The 8,862-nt window shown below is 41.2% G+C and overlaps 1 long non-coding RNA gene across 1 annotated transcript in view; it reads left to right on the top strand.

Annotated features, from left to right (window-relative positions):
• The window catches only part of LOC123380101, a 692,161-nt gene that overhangs the window by 22,655 nt on the left and 660,644 nt on the right, over positions 1 to 8,862 (top strand). The window lies entirely within an intron of this gene.

Genomic DNA, 8,862 nt, shown 5'->3' on the forward strand with positions numbered 1-8,862 from the left:
GATATGTCGTGCAGAAAATCGATTCAAGTTACGTCTGAAGGGAGGTCTCTGCGCCTCTTGGATTTCTCTTTTTCTTCTGCAGATCAGGGAAGTTCTCAGCTATGATTTGTTCAAGTACACCTTCAGCCCCTTTCTCTCTCTCTTCCTCCTCTGCAATCCCTATTATACGGATATTGCATTTCATCGCATCACTTAGTTCTCTAATTCTCCCCTCATACTCCTGGCTTTTTTTTTTATCTCTCTTTTTCTCAGCTTCCTCTTTTTCCATAATTTTATCTTCTAATTCACCTATTCTCTCCTCTGCCTCTTCAACCCGAGCTGTGGTTGCCTCCATTTTATTTTGCACCTCATTTATAGCATTTTTTAGCTCCTCCTGACTCTTAGTCCCTTGATCTCTGTAGCAATAGACTCTCTTCTGTCCTCTATACTTTTTTCAAGCCCAGCAATTAATTTTATGACTATTATTATTTTTTTAAATTTTTTTTAACGTTTATTTATTTTTGAGACAGAGAGAGACAGAGCATGAATGAGGGAGGGTCAGAGAGAGGGAGACACAGAATTTGAAGCAGGCTCCAGGCTCTGAGCTGTCAGCACAGAGCCCGACGTGGGGCTCGAACTCACGGACCGTGAGATCATGACCTGAGCCGAAGTCGGCCGCTTAACCGACTGAGCCACCCAGGCGCCCCTATGACTATTATTTTAAATTCATTCTCTGCTATATTGCTTAAATCGTTTTTGATCAGTTCATTAGCTGTCACTACTTCCTGGAGTTTCTTTTGAGCAGAGTTCTTCCGTTTTGTCATTTTGGTGTCCCTGTGGTGGCTCCAAACTGCAGGGCACTTCTCCTGTGCTGTCCGGAGTGACTTGTGTTGGTGGGAGGGGCCGCAGTCAGACCCGATGTCTACCCCCAGCCCACCACTGGGGCTGCAGTCAGAGTGGCGTGTACCCTATCTTCCCCTCTCCCAGGGGCAGGACTCACTGTGGAGTGGTGTGGCCCCTATCTGGGCTACTTGAACACTTCCAGGCTTGTGGTGCTGCTTCTATGGGATCTGGCGTATTAGCTGGGGTGGATCTGCAAGGTGCACAGGGGCGGGAGGGGCAGGTTCAGTTTGCTTTGCCTTCTGTGGTCCGCTGCGGGAGGGGCCCTGCGGCACCGGGAGGGAGGCGACCCCTCGGAGGGATGGATCCACAGAAGCACAGCGTTGGGTGTTTGTGCCGTGCAAGCAAGTTCCGTGACGGGAACTGGTTCCCTTTGGGATTTTGGCTGGGGGATGGGCAAGGGAGATGGCACTTCCCAACACCTTTGTTTCCCGCCGAGCTGAGCTCTGTCTTCCGGGGCTCAACAACTCTCCCTCCCATTGTCCTCTCGCCCTCCCGCTCTCCAAGCAGAGCTGTTGACTTATAACATTCCAGATGTTAAGTCCCGCTGGCTATCAGAACTCACTCTGTCCAGCCCCTCCACTTTTGCAAGTCAGACTTGGGGGCTCTCCGTTGCTGGGCGGGCTGCCCCTCCACCGCCCCGGCTCCCTCCCGCCAGTCCGTGTAGTGTGCACTGCCTCTCCGCCCTTCTTACCCTCTTCTGTGGGCCTCTCGTCTACTTGGCTCTGGAGAGTCCGCTCTGCTAGACTTCTGGTGGTTTTCTGGATTATTTAGGCAGCTGTGAGTGGAATCTAAGTGATCAGCAGGACGTGGTGAGGCCAGTGTCCTCCTACCCTGCCATCTTCCTCCAGTCTCCCTTTAACTGTTTTTGAGACTATAGTTAAGTGGTTAATATAATACCATATTAGAGTATTATGAATTTGATTACATACTTACTTTTGCCAGTGTGTTGCATATTTTTATATATTTCCATGTTACTAATATGAAAGAACCCTTTCATTTCAACTTGAAGAACTTCTTTCAGTATTTCTTTTTTTTAATTTAAAAAATAAAAAAAGGTTTTTATTTATTTTTTCTTTTTGAGAGAGAGAGACAGAGTGCAAGCTGGGGAGGGCCAGAGAGAGAGGGAGACAGAATCCAAAGCAGGCTCCAGGCTCCAGGCTCCGAGCTGTCAGTACAGAGCCGAAACTCATGAACCATGAGATCATGACCTGAACCAAAGTCGGCTGTGTAACTCAGCCACCCGGATGTCCCTTTTTAAAATTAAAAAAAAATGTTTATTTATTTTTGAGAGAGAGAGAGAGGGAGGGAAGGAGGGGAAGGGAGGGAGGGGTGGAGAGAGGGAGACACAGAATCTGAAGCAGGGTCTAGGCTCTGAGCTGTCAGTGCAGAGCCTGATATGGGGCTTGAACTCATGAACTCTGAGATCATGACCTGAGCCACGCTTAACCAGTGTAGTCATCCAGACTTCCCTAAGTATTTCTTATAAGGCAGATCTAGTGATGATGAACTCTCTCAGCTTTTGTTTGAGAAAATTTTTCCTCTTCTTCATTTCCGAAGGAAAACTTTGTTAGATAAAGTTGGTTGGCATTTTTTTTCCTTTCAGCATTTGTAATATGTCATCCTATTCTCTCCTGGCCTATAAGTTTTCTGTGTATAAATCTGATTGACTTATGGGGATTCCTTTGTAAATGATAAGCTTCTTTTTACTTTTTAGATTCTATTGTAGAATCTACTTTTTAGATTCTATATTTGTCTTTGATATTTTCCAGTTTTATTATAACATGCCTTGGATAAGATCTTTTAAGTTACATTTGTTTGGGGACTTACGAGCTTCATGAACTTGGGTGGGCAAATCTCTCACCACATTTGGGATGTTCTCAGCTATTTTTTCTTTAAATAAGCTTTTTGGCTCTTTCTCCCTCTCCTTTTCTGTGACTCCAGTAATGTGCATTTGTTTCTCTTGATGGTATGCCATAGTCCATATAGACTTTTGTTACTCTTTTTTTTAAAGAATTCTAATTTTTGAGAGAGAGAGAAAGAGAGAGCGTGTGTGTGTGTGTGTGTGTGTGTGTGTGTGTGTGCACAAGTTGGGGAAGGGCAGAGAGAGAGAGAGAAGGAGAGGGAGGCACAGAATCTCAGGCAGGCTCCAGGCTCTGAGCTGTCAGTGCAGAGCCTGATGTGGAGCTGAAACCGATAAACCGTGAGATCATGATCTCAGCTGAAGTTAGATGTTTAAGTCATTGAGCCACCCATGAGTCCCTCTTTACTCTTTTCATTCATTAAAATATTTTAATCCTCAGGATGGATAATTTCAAAGTTCCTGTCTTCTATTTCATGGATTCTTTCTTCTGGTTGAGTCATTCTATTGATGCTGTTGCATTTTTCATTTCATTCATTGTATGCATTAGCTCCAGAATTTCTGTTAGGTTCTGTTTTATAATTTCTGTCCCTGTTAAACTTCTCATTTTGTTCATGTAGTGTTTTCCTGTGGGTTTTTTTTTTTTTTCTGGCAGGGGTGGGGTGGGCAGGAATGTTCTTTGTGCATTTTCTTACAGCTCATTGAGCTTCCTTAAAATAGCTATTTTGAATTAGCTGGTAAGTTGCAGGTCTCCATGTCTTTGGGGTCAGTTACTGGAAAATTATTGTTACCCTTTGATAGTGCCATGTTTGTTTGATTTTTCATGTTTCTTGAAATCTTACGTTGCTGTCTTCACATGTGAAGTAGCAATCACTTTATCCAGTCTTTATTGACTGACCTTGGGGAAGAAATACCTTCTGTCAGTCCTGCTAGGGATTCCGAGGCTTTTTGCAGACTTTCTGTGGATATGTCTGTTCCACACATCTTGCTCCCTCTCATGGCAGAATTCTTAAGCTTGTATGCCTTGTCTTGATCTTGCAGCGCACGAGGCTTGGTGCTTGGTGCTTGGTGTTTGGTGTACTGACAGCCTCCCTTTTACAGAGCTAAATGTTCAAGTTTGTGGTTTCTCCTTGGCATGAAGATTCAGCCCAGCTTTTGGCAGGTTCGCTACCTGTCTGCCAAGCTTGTTCTCACTGTGATTGGTAGCACACACAGGGAGCCTGCCATGGGGTGTGGGTGTGGGTATGTGATGAGTATGTGGCACTATGGTGCTTGTGGGCTAGATGGGGGATTTGCAGGTCGGGTGTCTGTCTCTGTGACGCATGGGTGGGCCTTATGATGGAGTTCCTGATAAGGTTAGCATCCGTGTTCCTTAGATATATTCCAAGCCCTGGCCGCTATCCTCCCAACTGCTCTTTGCTCCCCAGTCATGCAGCTCATGACTCACTACTCTGGAGGAAAGAGAGAAATGGGTCTCTTTGGAAACATCCCACACACCTGTGGAGTCCAGGGGCTCACACACACACACCCTCTCTTTCCTCTGTGGGGAAAATTTGCAGGCAAAGAGGGCCCTCTTGGGTCGAGCTGTGCCACCTTACAGGAGAGGTGATGTGGGTAGAGTAAAACTGTTCCTCTTACCCTCTCTGATGTGTCCAAATGCAGACATTTTTGCTCCAGTGGTGTGCTGGAGCTTCTCCACTAGACTCCTGGACTTCTATAACAAATAAATTGGCAGGCTTTAATCATTTTGTTAATATTTAGGGTATTTAATTTTCTTGGTTTTGGTAATTGGAAATGTAATAGATATTTTATATATGTTTTCTGAATATTGCTAAGCAAACAGAAAAAAAAATTAATAGTAGTAACAACAAAAAAGAAGCAAATTGCTACACAAATTCTGAGATCCCTGAATTGGAGTTAATAGTTACTTTGATGTATGCAAATATTTTTCAATATTATGTTGAATTTTGTTTCCTATTATGCTTAAACTTTTGAGGATCAATAATCCTTTGACTGTAATAATTTGTTGAGAGCTTTGCATGGGAGAAAATGTACATATGCACATGCACATGTCACTTCGTATCCACCATAGCAGAGCTTTGGGGAAGAACCACCCTTGAGAGTAGCAGTGGTGCTATTGTTTTTGTGCCACCCAACACCTACCTCAGTTAGGAACCACCTGAGCCAACCTCTAAGGTAAGTGTGCTTTGTCCCAAATACAAACAAAATGGAAATTAGTGGTTTACCTTGGTGAGCATTTATTATTTCAAATACTCCAAAAAATCTAGAAGATAGGCAGGGTGGGAAAGGGTGATTGTATCTTACTGGGTGTCATTTGGTGGTAGATTCAGTTTTCTAACCCAAACCTGATTTCTAGTCCTGTGATGTTGTGCAGCACAACATCACTTTCCAAGGATTTCTACCCAGGACACATCTGGAACTGTTCTGCTAATTGTCATGAGCATAGGCTTCTACTATCCTATTTTTTGCTTCAATTCTTGAGAGCATTTTATGGTTCAAAATGATTGCTTGGAATCAGTCATCACAATTGTATTTCAGTTCCAAAGAAAGAAAGGATGGAGACGGACCAAAATGTATATGCCAGAGGTCTTTAAAGTTAGCTACTTAGACTTTGCCACATGCTGTTTACTCTTACAACTCACTGGCCAGATCAGTTGAAGAACCATCTCTTTTGAAAGGGAAGTTTTGAATTTGAGACTTTGAGTGGCCATGTACCCAGTTCAGAATTGGGAGACCTACTACTAGGAAGAAGGAAGAATAGATTTTTCGGGGACAACTAGAAGTTCTTGAAGTCAGTCACAGTTTCTGGACTCCATTGTTTCTTGTAGATGCTCAAATAAATGAGTGTTCAACTAAGATTGCTTACTACTGCTACTTTGTATTATATGTATCCTTGGAAATTTGGAACCAATGCGTATTCTTTTTTAGAAAAACTCCAATTTGTCTTTTTGATATTAAAGGTTAAAGATTAGTGTATAGTACTGAGAGAACCACGTGGTGGAATAAGAAGAGTTCTCTGTGATCTTTTCCCGTGTCCAGAAAAGCCCAACATCCATCCATTTGGAATTACCAAAATCATTTAAATTCTTTTATGAGAACAAGTTGCTAGTGGAGAGGGAGAGACAGAGAGAACTTGTATATTCTCAGTGATCTGTTGCAAGTTTCTCTGGGAATTATTTATTTTTTATCTAAAGAAAATCAGGCATAGATGTTTGCCTTAAATGAGAAACAGAAACTCTTGTCAATAAACCTAATGTTTACTTAGCCAATGAGCACTTACATAGTTATAGAAGATATACATTGTGTAGGATATGGGGTGGGAACCTCTGATATGATATTTTAAAATCAGTTTAGAGTTGCATGCCCACTGGAGTCTCATTTATTTGAATTAGTGAAAATGGTAAGATATTTCATTTTCTCATATAATGGTGATGTATGTCTTAGCCACTAAACCAATGCCATAAAATAATAAATGTTCAATACTGAACAATGTCTCTTGAGTTAAAACTAGGAAATGAGTGAGGGTTTAGTAGTAAGTGTGTGTGTGTGTGTGTGTGTGTGTTTTGTGAGACATATTGTTAAGAATAGGAGGTAGCACAATTTATAACTTGGGTACCAAGTCCTTTTACTGATAAATGAAAAATGACAAGAGAAGAATAATAGCATTGATTACTCAAACTTTCCCATAAATGACATTTCAGTTTTAAAATTTTAATGTATGTTTCTTCACATTTATTTTTATAATTCATATGAAGTCAAAGAAGCAAATACTCTGTGACACTGTCATCGACTTTGGGTCAGGAGTTCTCTCTTGTCCAGCAAGAGAGCGGATGCAGGATTAAAATGCTAGATAGGCTAATGCCTGGGAGGAGACAAGAGTCCTGAGTAAGGGTCCTTGCTCCATTTTTATTAGGATCAGAAGTCTTACAAGCTTGATGGACGTGCACAGAGACAGTGAAACTGAACATTAACTCGTGGGCATGAGGGAAAGGGAGTTTTGAAGAGGTGTTAGGGGTTTGGGTCAATACAAAACAAAATCCTGGCACCTGGATGGCTAGCATGAGGCACCATGTCTTTTTATCTTAGCTAGCCTAGGGGATAAGACAGACAGAGCATGGTACCTTACAGTCAACAAGGCACGTTTCTGTTGCTAATAAGCTCTGCTCAGATCTGCTGTGTTCTATAGCTCTGTTTACCTGTTTCCTATTTTGGTCCTTCCTTCCTGTGAAAGCAGCTTTCTGCTATTGTACTAAATTTGGGGCATTTCCACGCTGAATATCCAATCTTGTTTACCTAATCTTGGATGCTTTCATTCTGAGGCTTCCTATATGCCTTGTTGACCTATGGGTGCAAGCTCAAGGAATTCCTAAGCGTATTCCCCATGTGACACTATGCCAAAGCTGTTCAATTATGGTGAAGAATAGTCTTGTTAGGTTTTTTTGGTTTTTAGCTACTCAAATGATTTTTTATCTGATTGAGAAAAGAAATATTAAACTACATAATAGCTCAAATAGAATGGTATATAAAACTTGTATCTTTTATAATCTGAATAATGGATGGGCACAGAAGATACTCAATAATTGGGATTATCTTTCTTACCTCCTCCACCTAAAGACCTAATGGAATTAGAAATATTTATGTGAATTTTAAGGTTAGAATTTCTTTTAGTCTTTTTTCAGATGAGTAAATGAGTGTGAATGAGTGAATAATTTCCATATGGTATGTTTGATGGAACAGATTTACTTCACATTTTTTCTTCTTCTAATTCTTTCTTTTTTTTTTGAGAGAGAGACAGAGAGAGAGAGTGAGCATGTCAGTGGGGGAGAGGGACAGAGAGAGAAAATCTTAAGCAGGGTTCACACTCAGCACAGAGCCCAACAATGGGGCTCAGTCCCACAACCCTGGGATCATGACCTGATCCAAAATCAAGAGTCGGAAGCTCAACAAAATGAGCCACTCAGACACCATTTTCTGAGCCAGTTTGCTAAATATTTAGGTATAGATATTATATTTTTTTTATAAGAGGCAATGTAATCTCATAATCACAGTTTTGCCTTTTACTTTCTTGACTCTGTCAGCTTTTCCCCCTCTGCCTGTAAAACAACTTTGTTAGTATATATTGGTTTCCTCTGGACAGTTTTGCATGGGAAACTTTTACCTATTTCACAACTATCAGAAATACCATCACCTTATAGATTTGATGGCATTCTTTCTTTTATGGACCCATAAAGAATTAATGAGGATGTCCCAGATTATTTATCTGGTTTCTCAAGATCTTTGAGGATCTTCAAAAATTTTTGAGAGTGTTATGAGAAGGCAGTTTATAGGAAGTCAAGCAACTCTACTTGTCTTTCAGATTCTGGTCAGGCATCTGTGTTCTGGATTTCTAGAAAGTAGATACTACTGTTGTCACATGATGAGGCATTGAAAAATCTTGGTTGGAGAAAAGATATTTGTAACTCTTATCTTAAACAATAGGAACTATAGACAGTATGAAAGTAATAAGTTACACTCATTGTCCTTGGTCAACAAGACTTTCTCACTTGTACTACATTTCCAGGCTTTTCCTCCATCCATTATAAGGGGCAGGGCTCACAGTTGACCGGACTGTCTTGGCTGTGTCTATTACTACCAAGAGATGTTTTGGCAGGTAGTTTCCTCAGATTATGACAGGTTAAATTAAACCATTTTGAAATTAAAAAAAATTTTTTAGGTGTTTATTTATTTATTTTGAGGGAGAGAGAGCACAGTTGGGGGGGAGGGGCAGAGAGAAGGTAAGACAGAATCCCAAGCAGGCTCTGCACCATCAACGCAGACCACAATGCGGGGCGCAAACTCAACCATGAGATCATGACCTGAGCAGAGATCAAGAGCTGGACGCTTAACTGACTGTGCCACCCAGGTGCCCCTAAAGTATTTTGAATTTAATGTACATTATGTTGATGAGAACTGGATTGTTTGTTTGAAGCTCTGAGATTCATCTCAGTATGAACCACTTTATTTCCTACTAGGATATCCTTTTGCTATTGTGAAGATATAAACAATGTCTACTTCTATTAAAAAGAAATATATGTGCAGGCAAAATATGTTTTTGAATTGAA

This window comes from Felis catus, chromosome C2, assembly GCF_018350175.1.
Source record: "Felis catus isolate Fca126 chromosome C2, F.catus_Fca126_mat1.0, whole genome shotgun sequence".
Lineage (NCBI taxonomy): Eukaryota > Metazoa > Chordata > Mammalia > Carnivora > Felidae > Felis > Felis catus.